Source organism: Diachasma alloeum, unplaced genomic scaffold (genome assembly GCF_001412515.2).
Source record: "Diachasma alloeum isolate Michigan unplaced genomic scaffold, Dall2.0 Dall_scaffold_00410, whole genome shotgun sequence".
NCBI classification, from domain to species: Eukaryota; Metazoa; Arthropoda; class Insecta; order Hymenoptera; family Braconidae; genus Diachasma; species Diachasma alloeum.
The window spans coordinates 654,225-670,100 of record NW_021680549.1 but is presented as its reverse complement, the minus strand read 5'-3'; the positions used below and the strand labels follow the sequence as shown (position 1 = coordinate 670,100).

The 15,876-nt window shown below is 40.0% G+C and overlaps 1 protein-coding gene and 1 long non-coding RNA gene across 2 annotated transcripts in view; one reads left to right on the top strand and one right to left on the bottom strand.

The window, feature by feature from the left end:
* Positions 1–15,876, bottom strand: part of LOC107042069 (hemocytin) — a 53,764-nt gene that overhangs the window by 15,238 nt on the left and 22,650 nt on the right. The gene's annotated exons all lie outside the window — the stretch shown is intronic.
* Positions 3,219–4,256, top strand: LOC107042079. Its single transcript, XR_001461128.2, has 2 exons — positions 3,219–3,520; positions 3,631–4,256. It is a non-coding gene; the product is annotated as an uncharacterized LOC107042079 (long non-coding RNA).

Sequence of the window (15,876 nt, the reverse complement as noted above, 5' to 3'; positions counted from 1 at the left end):
GCAGTGACTCCCGACAACTCGCCCGCTAATTAAAAAATCGTATCTCTGCTCCTAATTAACACTAAGGAATGAAACTAATGCTGTTCGATGGTGAATTAAATTTCCAATCCTTCAACCCCCGTTTCATCCCTTAATTTCTGCAATAAAAAAATTAATATTGCGACGAAAGTCACGGCGCTATAAGAAACCCAATGTTTTCTCGGCGCAGAGTGACTCCCCAATAATTCGCCCGCTAATTAAAAAATCGTCTCTCCCCTCCTAATTAACAATAAGGAATGAAACCAATGCTGTTCGATGGAGAATTAAATTTCCCATCCTTTAACCCCCGTTTCATTCCTTAATCTCCTTAATAAAAAAATAAAAACTGCGACGAAAGTCACGGCGCTATGAAAAACTCAATGGTTTCTCGGCGCAGTGACTCCCGACAACTCGCCCGCTAATTCAAAAATCGTCTCTCCCCTCCTAATTAACATTAAGGAATGAACCCAATGCTGTTCGATGGAGAATTGAATTCCCCATCCTTCGCCCCCCGTTTCATCCCTTAATCTCTGCAATAAGAAAATTAATATTGCGGCGAAAGTCGCGGCGCTATGAAAAACCTAATGGTTTCTCGGCGCAGTGACTCCCGACAACTCGCCCGCTAATTCAAAAATCGTCTCTCCCCTCCTAATTAACATTAAGGAATGAACCCAATGCTGTTCGATGGAGAATTGAATTCCCCATCCTTCGCCCCCCGTTTCATCCCTTAATCTCTGCAATAAGAAAATTAATATTGCGGCGAAAGTCGCGGCGCTATGAAAAACCTAATGGTTTCTCGGCGCAGTGACTCCCGACAACTCGCCCGCTAATTCAAAAATCGTCTCTCCCCTCCTAATTAACATTAAGGAATGAACCCAATGCTGTTCGATGGAGAATTGAATTCCCCATCCTTCGCCCCCCGTTTCATCCCTTAATCTCTGCAATAAGAAAATTAATATTGCGGCGAAAGTCGCGGCGCTATGAAAAACCTAATGGTTTCTCGGCGCAGTGACTCCCGACAACTCGCCCGCTAATTCAAAAATCGTCTCTCCCCTCCTAATTAACATTAAGGAATGAACCCAATGCTGTTCGATGGAGAATTGAATTCCCCATCCTTCGCCCCCCGTTTCATCCCTTAATCTCTGCAATAAGAAAATTAATATTGCGGCGAAAGTCGCGGCGCTATGAAAAACCTAATGGTTTCTCGGCGCAGTGACTCCCGACAACTCGCCCGCTAATTCAAAAATCGTCTCTCCCCTCCTAATTAACATTAAGGAATGAACCCAATGCTGTTCGATGGAGAATTGAATTCCCCATCCTTCGCCCCCCGTTTCATCCCTTAATCTCTGCAATAAGAAAATTAATATTGCGGCGAAAGTCGCGGCGCTATGAAAAACCTAATGGTTTCTCGGCGCAGTGACTCCCGACAACTCGCCCGCTAATTCAAAAATCGTCTCTCCCCTCCTAATTAACATTAAGGAATGAACCCAATGCTGTTCGATGGAGAATTGAATTCCCCATCCTTCGCCCCCCGTTTCATCCCTTAATCTCTGCAATAAGAAAATTAATATTGCGGCGAAAGTCGCGGCGCTATGAAAAACCTAATGGTTTCTCGGCGCAGTGACTCCCGACAACTCGCCCGCTAATTCAAAAATCGTCTCTCCCCTCCTAATTAACATTAAGGAATGAACCCAATGCTGTTCGATGGAGAATTGAATTCCCCATCCTTCGCCCCCCGTTTCATCCCTTAATCTCTGCAATAAGAAAATTAATATTGCGGCGAAAGTCGCGGCGCTATGAAAAACCTAATGGTTTCTCGGCGCAGTGACTCCCGACAACTCGCCCGCTAATTCAAAAATCGTCTCTCCCCTCCTAATTAACATTAAGGAATGAACCCAATGCTGTTCGATGGAGAATTGAATTCCCCATCCTTCGCCCCCCGTTTCATCCCTTAATCTCTGCAATAAGAAAATTAATATTGCGGCGAAAGTCGCGGCGCTATGAAAAACCTAATGGTTTCTCGGCGCAGTGACTCCCGACAACTCGCCCGCTAATTCAAAAATCGTCTCTCCCCTCCTAATTAACATTAAGGAATGAACCCAATGCTGTTCGATGGAGAATTGAATTCCCCATCCTTCGCCCCCCGTTTCATCCCTTAATCTCTGCAATAAGAAAATTAATATTGCGGCGAAAGTCGCGGCGCTATGAAAAACCTAATGGTTTCTCGGCGCAGTGACTCCCGACAACTCGCCCGCTAATTCAAAAATCGTCTCTCCCCTCCTAATTAACATTAAGGAATGAACCCAATGCTGTTCGATGGAGAATTGAATTCCCCATCCTTCGCCCCCCGTTTCATCCCTTAATCTCTGCAATAAGAAAATTAATATTGCGGCGAAAGTCGCGGCGCTATGAAAAACCTAATGGTTTCTCGGCGCAGTGACTCCCGACAACTCGCCCGCTAATTCAAAAATCGTCTCTCCCCTCCTAATTAACATTAAGGAATGAACCCAATGCTGTTCGATGGAGAATTGAATTCCCCATCCTTCGCCCCCCGTTTCATCCCTTAATCTCTGCAATAAGAAAATTAATATTGCGGCGAAAGTCGCGGCGCTATGAAAAACCTAATGGTTTCTCGGCGCAGTGACTCCCGACAACTCGCCCGCTAATTCAAAAATCGTCTCTCCCCTCCTAATTAACATTAAGGAATGAACCCAATGCTGTTCGATGGAGAATTGAATTCCCCATCCTTCGCCCCCCGTTTCATCCCTTAATCTCTGCAATAAGAAAATTAATATTGCGGCGAAAGTCGCGGCGCTATGAAAAACCTAATGGTTTCTCGGCGCAGTGACTCCCGACAACTCGCCCGCTAATTCAAAAATCGTCTCTCCCCTCCTAATTAACATTAAGGAATGAACCCAATGCTGTTCGATGGAGAATTTAATTCTCCATCGAACAGCATTGGTTTCAATCCTTAATATTAATTAGTCGGCGAATAAATCAACTGAAAAACATAAAGTAAACATTGAGTACAAGGAGGACAAAAATATCCCTCCAAACCCGTCCCTATCACAGCGGGACTGCTACTGCCGAGTTACTCACACACCCGACTCACATTTACCGACAATTCGACCGGGACACCGCCTTTCCCGTGGGGTACCAACTAACATTTTTGGAGTCAGTCAAACCCCCCGATCCGGGCCACTACTCAGGTCTATCCTCTTTGCTCGGGGTCGCGGGGTAGTTATAGGTGGTGTTTCGATCGGTTTTCTTGATGGCAAAAGTGGGGGAATGGTACTTGTGTGAGTCTATAGGTGTACATACGTAAATACGCGCGCTAAACATACGATTGAATTAAAATGGCAAATAATTATTTATTTATCGATCTTGGTGATTGGATCCTGAAAATCTTTTAAAACATATAAGCAGTGGGTTCCACAGAAAGTGAAAGTATTTGCTATGAATGTCATCCATGAAAACTGCAAGCTGATTGCCACGTTTCTAGGTTAGTGTCGATTTTCATAATAAATGAACCATTCAATATCTATCAACTAGAAAGAACGCAATCATTCACATAAGAATAATACGGAATTATTTCATTGGTAATATTTTTAGTTGAATGCTGGTGGGCAGGTTTGGAATATCAGTGGAAATTCCTTGCTGATTATTTCTATCAAAAAACGACGCATTATCCCAGGAGCATGACTGAAGGGAAATAATTTGACCGAATTTATAATTGTACATCTAGTTTCCCTGGCATAATGAACTAATTGTATATATTTTATTCAATAATTGATTGTATATATTCTCTCTGAGAATCTATTGTATATATTGGACTTAATTGGAATTAATTGTACATCTTAATTTTTGGACTTCACGATGGAGGACATAACTGATTCCAAATTCTGTTTTGGAGATTTGCTGAAAAATTTGAAAATGGTCAAGAGACCATCTAATTGGGCAGCAGTGAAGCATGACGATTGTGTATTATTCGTCGAAATATTGGAAAATGGAGAACAACGGAAGAAAATAATCATATACAATTCACTTAATGCTGAAATTCTGTACAATAACGATGTTCTCTCGTGGTTGACATGTGATATAATCAAATCTCTCGATCATCTGGCTATAATCATCGAATTGTTAAACAGATTACGATTTTAATCCAATTATTTCGACTGGTGGAATTGTCTAGCTTTTACAACGCAATGTATGGAATAAATAAAGATTTTAAAAATGGAGGAAATGGATATACCCTCGGAATGACACTAATACAATTGTATGGAGTACGTACATGAGCCTGAGCTCCGTAGATGAAGCGCCATTTTTCACAACATGGGAACTATTTCAAGGAACCACGTTTAATCGCATATACTGGAGAATTCTCCAATACAGTTCGGCCTCCTGGTCTCTACTCTTCATGGGTGAAACCGTGACCCCTGGAGGTCTGGAGGGCGCCGTCACTCTCGCTATTTTAGAACTCGCCCAACTGTGTTTAGGGGAAAGTGGCCCGATGTACAGGGGTTCCAAGTGGGCGATTCTAAAGGCTGTGTCGGGGTAGGATAGGGACCAACATAGCCAGGTGAAAGAACTGGTACTTCCGTGATACCGTCGGGTTAATTGGTGGGGATAGGGTAACGGAATGGCCTATCGTCGTCGTGATACCCAGATTAGGAAGCGAGGCCCTAGTGAAATTCCGGGAGAGTCGCATGCGAGCGCTTGAACTGAGAGGTTGGAAAAATCTCTCGGTGTATTGGAGTGGTGAATGGCTGAATAAGGCGTGGTAAGGAGTTTCACTCTACGTAGCCTGGGCATAACTGTGGCGGCGAATATAGGAGGATGCCCCTGCATCCCCCGCGCGTAAATCTGAGTCATCTCGCAACGCGAAGTGATGACTTTGTCGTGTCCGGCGTCATCTCGGGGGTTGGAGTACAGAAATCCTTCTGTCGGCCCGACCATACGCCGACAGTTCAGTACCACCCGGAGGCAGTGAGGCGCGATGACCGAAGCGGTAACTGGTGTTTGAGAGCGTGGGTGGTCGTAGTGTGGGTAAGGTAGTTCCACCCTGGTCAGATCAGCCTCTGAACGTCCCAGGCTCTGAGGAGTCCCGGATGATTCGCAGACACCTCAGAAACTCTCCCGAGTAGTACTCGGGAGGAGGAACGCTTGCCGGGGGAGTCGAAAGACGCTTCGGAGGAAAAATAAAGTAAATTCACTAGAGGAATTATGCCGCAGGGCATAATCCACGGCTTGCAAAGGCCGTGGGGAAGTGGCGGTTATACTCCTGGTGGACCTCGCCCACTCTACCGTATCCCGCTGATGTTAGCTGGGCAATCCATTATCTAGCCGAGAAGTCCCCTGGGTAGACGAGTTAGCCTCAGAGGCCGGTTTTCGTCGAACCTCCCGTGCAGGTTCGGCTGGCGCCCAACATAAGAGCGATAGAAACGGCTAAAAAGTAGTTTGGACTTTTCCTGGGTGAACAACCCGGGAGAATATCCTTACAACATAGATAAGGATCGTTCATTTTACCTCCCGTGGACAGAACCGTATTTTTCGCCTCGGTCTAGGCGCAAAGTTAGACTCAGATTTATCTATATAATCTACTATATTCTCAGAGAAATAGAAATCTCATCGTTTGCATGGTTATTGAGGTATTTACAAACCCATTTTTTTCGATCGCTATCCATCAGGATTCTTTCAACCATAGGGGCTGAAATTCGACACAAATTTGTTTATCAATGATGCCAATTAGGGATTTGCAATCTAATTACTTTCAAGTCCGAAACTATTCGTTACGGGACTTGAAAGTATTCGTTCTTTTGTATTCATTACTTTTTTTCTACCTTATCGACAATCAGAAAAACAATTCAATTATGATAATCAATGGTAAAACAAATCTAAAAAATGTAATCGTCACTGCAGAGATGAAGTGGGATATGTTAGAAACAAATGTGTACATTTTTCATAGAATATCTTCAAAAGCAAGAGGTTTAGAGGAAAATGTTAGAAGACATCTCTTGTTGAGAATGTCCTGCTCAACAAAGAAGCTCTGTTTGGTGAGGAACTAGTTTTAGGGTGGATGTGCGAGAAAATGTGGAGGGAGATGCTGAAAAATTGAATCGTCACTGTTCATAAAAAAATATAACTCAATTTATTGTGGGCTCGAACCACTTCGTTAATTAAATAGATACATTTCTTTGGTAGTATCGGCACTGTTGATAGTGCTACTTTTTGTGGGTTTCGCGATCGCCTCACCGCTCAACCGAAGGTTCCCGATGGTGCTCGAGAATTGTCAGTAGGATCGACCGTTCAACTGTGTAGCGTGGTATTTTTTAGATTTTGACTGTTCGGCGGTTCGCTGAATATTGCAGACGAGATGTCACTTAATTGGCGAGGCGAGAGTCATTTTTAATATTTTTAGACTCTTTTTCAAAATAATTTTTTGTTTGTATGGAATCGTTTCTGACCGCTCACCGGGTTACATCGTGGGATGGAGTCTGGCTCTTTGTGGGATACTCCTGTAACCTATCTTCGGGTCTTGGATGCTGTGGAGCACGAGACATTGGGCCAGTAATTTGTGAATGGCTCCTCAGACGATTGGAGTTCACCTGGAAGACCTAGTGGCGGCGCCAGCTTATGGAGGCTGGAAATGGAGGGCTCAGCTGACGATTCGAGAAACGTTGGAGAATGCTTGGACTAACGTTGGACGTCCAGGGGAAATACCTCCACCATTGGAAATATTATTTTAATATTTATGGAATTTAGTTGAGGACGTTTCAACTCCGATTTGGTTATGGTCCCGCGTTTACAGTGGACATAATTTGACTTATTTTACCATTACGCTCAGCCAATGAGAACCTCGAACGTCTGTTAGAGCGTTATCATGTGAGTTAGGGATAGCGGCAACGGTCACTTCTCGTTTGTACGTCCAGGGAACCGCAATGCTAAATTTTCGGTCTCGTGCTAAGAGATCTTTTGTCATTCGTAATTGTGAAATTTTCGGTTTCCAAGACCTGGAGCCGTTGGGTTTTATTTCTGGAGGACTTGGGAAGGCCTGAGAAATTTCCTGCCGTCGACTGATCATTGGATTTGGTGAGCGGTGGATAATTAAAATTTTTGTTAATCTTGTTCAATAAGGAGCAAATGTAAATTCTGTTACGGAAGCTTGATTTTCCGTGGCGATTGAAGCCCTTTTAGCATTTGTTGAATTTTCGGTACAGTCCTTGCCCTTTGTTCGACAGAGTTTTTGTTTCGAGTCCAATTCGTTGATTAATACTTTGTTCGGTTAATTTTTGGATTTTTTATTAGATTTCTCCAATTAAATTCAGTGATTCTAAGTGAGTTACCGGCAGCTGTTCCTTTTGTTTATCGATTTCGGTCTTGATCATTTGGGTTTTTGGACGTTTTGGACGAAAACGTTCTGGCGCCTAACATTGGTTTCTGAATATTGGTCGCTGAGGGCTGCGTATTCCCTGGGTTCTGCTATTTGGAGATAAATCTCCCTACAGTAGGTCGATACTGGAATCCGGTATTCTACTTGGTAGGAAAAGAGGGGTTGATTTCTTTAAACTAACTCATAATTATCCAGACGGGATAATTATGTAGAAATTACAACGATGTTACAAAATAAGTATTAAGCTTGATTTATTTTGATCATTGAACTCCCGAATATTCGTGAGTCCAGCTTATATAGTAATTAAGTTTGTCACCTTACGACACTGGTAAACAGTGTTGCACATGAACGTTGATTTAGTAAAACAATGAGTGAAGTAAGTTGAACTCAATTCATTGTTCTACTTCTTCACTTCTGTAAATAAATTATTACTTAATATATTGCCATTATTTTGGGGCATAACATAAGCATAGACATATACATCCTAACATTTTCTAAAACCGATTTCAAGTAATTTCCGTCCAAAAGTATAGAATTTAAAAAAATTACTTTTTTCAATACTTCTCCCAGCAAGCAAGAAATGACCAAAGATATCCTTAGGATACCCATTGAAGTTGAGCTCCAAAATTGCAATTGTCGAATATTTTGAGTTTCACTGGGCACATGTGGAATGAGAATTGATAAGGTCTACTAAGCATTCCTGTCCTTTCCATCAAAACAAAATGTTTCAATTGGTAAAAGAAAAAAACTTTTTCATTAATTCATTCAAAAAAAAGTAATAAAAAGTATTTCAAACAAGAATGGTATTCATTCCACAGAAGAAAGTAATAATTTGTAATGTTTTAACATTCTAATTTGCATAAATAAGAACAAGCTAATCTCATAAATCATAACTATATTAGCTCGTAAATAGTTCTGCTAACCGATTTAAAGTTTGTCGGTCACATTCAAGAAGTTTAAGTCTATATTTTGTGAAGGTATTCTCCTAGCGACTAAATCTGTATTAATAGTTTTTTTTTTCTTTGAATCCTTTATTCATTCATGGAACATGGCACTTTTTTGACTTAAAGAGATCCCACCCTTCATTTAGTAGGGGTTCGTGAACCTGGTGGATTTTTTTAATCATTCTCCACTTCGATTGGAAGTAGGGGAGGGTGGGGCAAAACGGCCCCCCTTCAATTGTCAATAACTTGTGAATGACATTGTGAAAATTCCCAGTTTCAACTTCATTTTGAAGATAATTTTTCATTCTTCAAAACGAGCTCTAACTCATCCCAATCGGATTATTGAATCGGAAAATACTGACGATTGAAGGGGGGCCGTTTTGCCCCATCCTCCTCTATATAGTTATGATCGCAAAAAAAACTGAAAATATAGGAGTAGATCTCAATTTGCCAATGATGATGTCGTTTCCCTCGCATATATCCTTACCTTAGCAAATATCAAACAGTAAAACGCTAATTTCACCCAGTTGGCATGTTGGAAATCTGCTTTTTTTTGGAAAATTCAAAAAAATTTCGATGAGAAACTATGTACTCGACATTTGTTTAATTATCTTTATTGAACCCATTCAATTGAATTAAAACTATTCAGATGGGGATCATGCGCACTCTGATTGATTGCCATGGGGGACTTCTCATCGCAACGAAATCTCAGTTTCTAAACATGAATAATGCACAGAACAGGAATAAAAATAATAAAAACTTTGTGATCGGATTGGCGTACACAATTTGATAACGTGACGGGTGACGTATCGTTAAAACCGAGTATCATTAGCAAGGTAAGCATTCTCACTGGTGTTATAGGAGTCTGATAATCAAAAGGAAATCATTTGACTATCTTGAAACATTGTCAATGATAGTGCAAACATAGTCCTGCCCGCAAAAAATCGTGAGAACGGTTATCTAAGCATTTTAGGGACTGAAGCATTTTTGAAGCCTCTCGGTACGATAGAGTACGACGGGAGGCCAAATAGCGATGGGGCAGTATTTGGAAAATGGAACCCTTTCAACTTTAAAGTATTTTTGCAGTCGCGCATGCGGGTACTATACGCGTGACCCTTCATAAACCTTGGTCGCCCTGGATGGAATAATGTAGTCAATCTGGCATTTGACCCCCATATCAATTATATACAGGTGGAAAATTATACCAATGGACAGATAAAAAATGTCCTAAAAAAATATTCACCAATATTTTCATGTTTTGTGATGTAGAAAATATTGAAAATAATTAAAAACAAAAGGCTGTTTTGGGTGAACGCCAAGAATCTCCACGGCTTCAATTGAATTCAACCAATTGTGGAGAAAAAATACTGGTATGTAGAGGCGTAAATTCTCTACAAAATGGATTTTGTAACCAATATTCAGGTGTAGTAGTTCTCCCATAATAAATTATTGACATTTGTTGACCTTATATTTCGCCAAGCAATCAGCAATTTGCACATGCACCTCCCTCCAAGACGTGTAATGCGCAGTAGATTTAAAGCGTGCGGAATATTTTTCTGAGGAATCGGAACTTCATCAATATTCTTCTCCAGGATGAAGTTTGATAAATGTTATTTAGACTTGGTTATTTATTTCAATATTGAGGATTGTCGCATATTTGAGATATAATGAGGAGGACATGTATGAAAAAATTTAATTAAAAAACCGGCTTCCTTCAAGAAATTTTATTGACTTCTTGTTGGAAATTCACGAGAATTTCATTGTAGTTTTATGAAATCCTATTAAATAATTCTTCTTCTTTTCCGCCAATTATATTGAAAATGAAGCAATTTTACCATGTCATTTCGTCAAGAGATACCTGATGGAAAAAGGTTAATAGATTTTTAGTTTTCTATAGGAATTTTCTGGTATAAATTTTTCAAGTTTTTTCCGTTGTATTTTTAATTGTTTCTGATAATGACATCCAAGAAATAAAAATGAGACAATTCTTGTTCAAGAATTTTATAAAAATAATCAAGAAATTTAGGGAAATTCCAAAAGAAATTGAATAGACGTTATTAGAGAAATCACTAGGATTTTTTATGAATTTTTTTTCGTACGTGGGAATAAATTACTCATTAAACATTTCGTTCCGATATTATAAAAATAATTTTTTACAATCTGGCGATTAAATTTTACATTTCCGTTCAATATTACTCATTATTTACATTTAGATAATTAGTAGGATATCATTTAAAATGTATGTTTTCGTATTCGTGCTACAGAATCAATGCACCTGGGACATTCCATGTCAACTCAGCCACCCTGAATTATTTTAGTTCTCAGAATCCTCAATTGACATGCTAACAGTCAAGTACTATATAAGTACATGCTTTTTCTAAATTTTCGCTCCTTTAATATCAATTGTTTGTCTACGACATGTGTCAAAAGCTCAAATTTTTGAAAAATCATATCTTCCTAATAAACTGACGGATTGTGATAAATAAAAATAGATTCTTTTCGTTTTTTCATGTCCTTTGCAAAGGAAAATATGACAGTACTACAAAAACAAGTAATAGCCCTTCTTTCGAGTTTTTTATTTTTAATATTCCTCTGTTACACAGGGACCAGTCGAAAATCAATTGATTCTTTTTTTCTTCGATGGATAATAATAAGACACAACTCTTTCGGGGTATGTCAAATTGTGATTTTCATGTGGAGGTGAGAAAAAAAAATTATGAAAAAATAGTTTTTTCGACATTAATGGCTATAGGCGGGGTAAAATGGACAGCGGGGCAATACAGACCCCGGGACAAAATGGGACTTCTGTAAAGTTTGAGGTTTCATACACATGATTAAGTTCTATACACTTATCAATCAAATATTCAATTTTAAGGAGTTTGAATAGGCAATTATAAACAGACAAATCCATGGTGGTCTGCAGAGCAGCAAGTTGAATGGAATCTAAAAAACTCAACAGATTTAATTCTTTATTATATAATGAATATTTTGTCATATGACAAGATAAATGAGATGAATTCTACTGGGTATGGGAAAATGTTCAAGTGGCCCGGGGTGGGGGCGGGGAATCAGTTGTGGGTTTCAAAGATCATGCCCCCTTCGGGATCCGATGAAAGAAACGGAAGGAACAATGTGTTGGCTCACGAGGTTTACAAGGGTCAAACAAAAGAGGCGGGATAATTGATCAAACAGATGGAACGGCAAGGGTTGAAGTGCGAAAATCAAATGTGGTGTGGTTGAGCTGGGGAGTCCAGAGTGATGAAGGCAGTAGGTTACGATGTGACGATTCAATATATTTACAAATGCGTTTTTACAATTGTCATTTTTCTCGGGGCTTGAGCGAGATGAGTTTCCAGAGAGTTTGAGTTAGCAAACTTGAGCTGTGTCTGTATCGATGTTGCAAGTGTTCGGGTATTTAAGGGCAGTGAGATTTTGGTGTTGGAATGTGATTGGTCAAGGAAACGGAGAAGGGATGAGTGAAATCCTGCCTTCTGATTGGATCGGCGTCATAAGTGTCGGCGGGAAAATTTTTCTCGTGATGTCACAGGCGCCAGCTAAGCGGACGAGGGATTAACGAGGGACGCCAGGTGATAATGAGGGATTATAGTTATAAATAGGTCGTTAAGTTCGAGGAACGAAAGGTTTATGGTTTTATGAGTTGAACGAAATTTAAGGATTTTTCCAAGGGAAAGAAAGGAATTGGAATTGTTATGTCCGGAGGCGTAATCTGCGTCGAAGGACTACGGCTAAAATTAACTCTTTTATTTCTTCAAACAACTTCTAAATTTTTCCAAGACTTTGATGTTTTACGAAAATGATTATCAATCTTCTTTTATTTTCAGGGAAAGACGACGCTATGTAATTTTAATACTCTTACCTTGTTGATTTTATTTAGATATAATTTTATTTATTGGGTATGTGAATATGACTCCGCCCTTTTTTGTTGAAATAAAACACATTTGCTTGTTTAGAAAATTAAAGAAAAGTTTATTGAAAGTATGCTTCATCTGCAGCTACAACTTTCGTCCATCTTTCGGGTAATTTACGTATTCCTTGCCTGAAGAAATCCTGGTCTTTTGAGCTGATACAATTATCAAGCCAAATTTTGATACTTTCGTATGAAGTGAACCGTTCTCCCGTAAGATCTGACTGCAGTGTTTCGGAATAAGTGGTAATCCGAAGAAGCTATGTCTGGCGAATATGACACGTGGAGTAGCACTTCCCAGTCCTGTCCATCTAAATATCTTTTCACAACTTGGGCGGTATGCGGTTTGGCATTGTCATGTTGAAGAATTAATTTACTGTGCCTATTCACCCATTCTGGTCGTTTTTCTTCTATGGCTCGCTTCAAACGCATTAGTTGTCGTCAATAAACTTCTCCATTAATAGTTTGAGAGGGTTCGAGCAAATCATAATATACAACACCTCTCTGATCCCACCAAATCTGATCTACGCTGATGATCTTCAGATTTATCTGGGCTTCTCACGAGCTGATCTTGAAGTGGCCACTTGCGTTATGAGTTCTGCCGCCAAATGTATCATGGACTGGGCCGCTTGTAATCGCTTGCGACTTCATGTTGCCAAAACCAAGGCTATCATTTTTGGCTCTCAATTCTTCATCAATGAACTATACTCTTTGCCCAATTTGTCCGTCAACATTGACGGTGCCAGTGTTTCTTTTGATTCTTGTGTGCGTAGCCTTGGAGTGGTCCCGGACAGCAAGCTCACTTGGAAGGAACACGTGGCCGGTATCACTAGAAGGGTGCATTCGGTGATGTATCGGCTGCGATTTTTCCGTACCAGTACCACTCAAGGGTTGCGTAAACACCTGATCGAGACTCTGGTGTTCCCGGTGGTAGATTACTGCTGGCTAGTGTATGCTGGTCTGTCTGAGGAGCTTTCTCTGAGGCTTCAGCGTCTCATCAATATGGGAATTAGATAGATCTTTGGGGTGAGGTGGGACGAGCACATCACTCCTTACCGACTGCGCTTGGGCTGGATGCTGAGTGGGACACGCAGAAAGTACTTTTTGGGTGGTCAGACTTTCAGAGCACTCAGGCTCGGGGAGCCTGTTTACCTGGCGGATCTCTTCGTCCTCAGCCGTGGCGTACGTCCTGTGAGGGGTGAGGTGAATCCGTTGCTGATCAAGTCGTTTAGGACTGAGGCCATGCACCGCTCATTTCAGACTTCGGCGGCATATTTTTGGAATTCCGTTCCTAGCTTGGTTCGAGATCAACCGTCCCTTCTCGCTTTCAAGCTGGCACTGCGTGCCTACTTGAGGGATAATCCTTAATTTTCTCACCACATCTTAACTCTTTGTCTATCCTAGCAGTTATTCCTTTGTAGTATCTTGTAAATTTCATTCTTTCTTATCTTAATATCCTCCTTCATCTTCACCATCCTTGTCATCTTCATTATCTTCAGTCGCTTCTGTCACTCCTAGTATTAAGACTCCATAGTTCTGGTGCTATTGTTATATATAACATCTGATTTATTTTACGTGCTCTGTTTTTCCTATGCTTATATTCACATAAGCTTTTTGGCGTTTAGGATTCTTATAATATATCCATTTTTCATCTCCTGTGACTATTCGATGCAAAAATCCTTTTCTTTGCTGTCTTTGAAGTAGCATTTCACAAATTGTTTTTCAACGTTCCATTTCTCTTTCTTTCAATTCATATGGAACCCAGTTACCAACTTTTTGAACCATTCCCATTGCTTTTCAACGCTTTATAATAGTTGATCGTTCAACATTTAATGCTGCAGCCAATTCTTATTGAGTTTGACAAGAATCCTCTACCAATAATGCCTCCAATTCAGCATCTTCAAATTTTTTTGGTGGTTTTCCATGTTCTCTGTCTTCAGTGCCAAAATCATTATTTTGAAATCGTCGAAACCATTCCTTGCAAGTTGTATTAGATGGAGCATGCTCACCGTAAATCTCCACAATCATCGTTATGAGTTTCCGCTACACTTTTCTCTGCAATATAATAGTGTTACGTCGGGACGCCGTAGAATTTTTTTTTAAAGAAAATAAAAATCTCATTTTTCAAATCTAAGCGTTTCGAGAGTTTTGAATTTTTCAACCAATATTATACCGATCATCTTACATCCGGTAACACAATGGGTGGCAAGAATCAGGCGATCAACCTGATTCTTCAGGTGTCATCGAGCTGGGTTCACCTTCCACCCGGGTGGTCGATGGACTCCGAGCTCTAGTGACTCAAGGCGAGTTATATAATCAGTTCTTATATAACTCTCCCAAAAAAAAAATCATAATTTCTTGAAAATTAAAATTTTATCCTGGTTATTCGCCTAAAAAAAAGAAATAGATCGAAATTCCTGAAAATAAAACATAATGAGATTTTTGGATTCTTTCAAACCCAAAAATCTCCATCAAAATATTTTCGCATGTATTCCAACGCTGTACGACAATTCAAGTTGTCGCCGGGCGTGTCATCTGAAGAGTTTCAGATGACCACGGCATGGCAACGACGCATCGCATTCCTCACATACCTCACAACAAGCCTCTCTTTGATTCCCTCCCTTTCCCTCTCCTGCCTAACGTGCCATCAAACTATAGCGCGACGTTTCGCCTGTGTTTCTTCTTTCCTTCCTCACCTCCCCTCCCCTTCTCTCTCACTTACTTAATACGCCACGGATATTACGCGCGCTTTCCCTCTCTTCCGGACTCTTAGGGGCACACGTTTTGTTATCCCCACCCTTTAAAATCAGTAACCCCCGACACATACGACCGATTCCCCTCTTCTGGCTTTCTTCCCATTTCATCCCGATGTTTCAATATTCTGATTCCTTCCGGCGAATCAGGATGCCCTAATTTCCCCTTTTGACACATATACTAATAAGATGCGTGAACGAATTAAAGAACTACATTCGATCAAAATAAATATTTACGTCATTGAAGATTAATATTGATTGCTTTCTAATCTATCCATAAACCTTACTAATTGAATTGTGTTTTCTAGGAAACAAGGAAGTCATCAGAACAATCAGGATCCAGCCAAAACTCTTTTTATTGGATTCATCAATCCAGCCAAAACTCTTCTCATTGGACTCATCGATACAGCCAAAACCCTTCCCATTGGACTCATCGATCCAGTTAAAGGAAAATATTCATTTATAATTTTTAACTTCAGCAAAGTGAGTCAAAATTCATACATTTTTTTCTTTTGCGGTCTTTATTTTGAGAATCTGAAGAAGCAAATTCAGCTTTTCTCAATTCGACAATTGTGAAATATAATTGTTTGAGAATCCAATCTCAAATCCAATTTTTTCCAATCAGAAATAAATTTGTCTGAAGATCAAATCTACGGTTCAGTTTTGTCAATTTAAGAATTGATTTCACTTCGAAAAGTTTTCGTGAATATTTTTCACACTTAAGGATTTCTTTTGATTTGAGAATATTTCTTCATGAATATTCATCAATTTCGAAATTGATTTTACTTCGAAAATAGTTTTTCGTGAATATTTTTCACATTTAAGGATTTCTTTTGATTTAAGAAT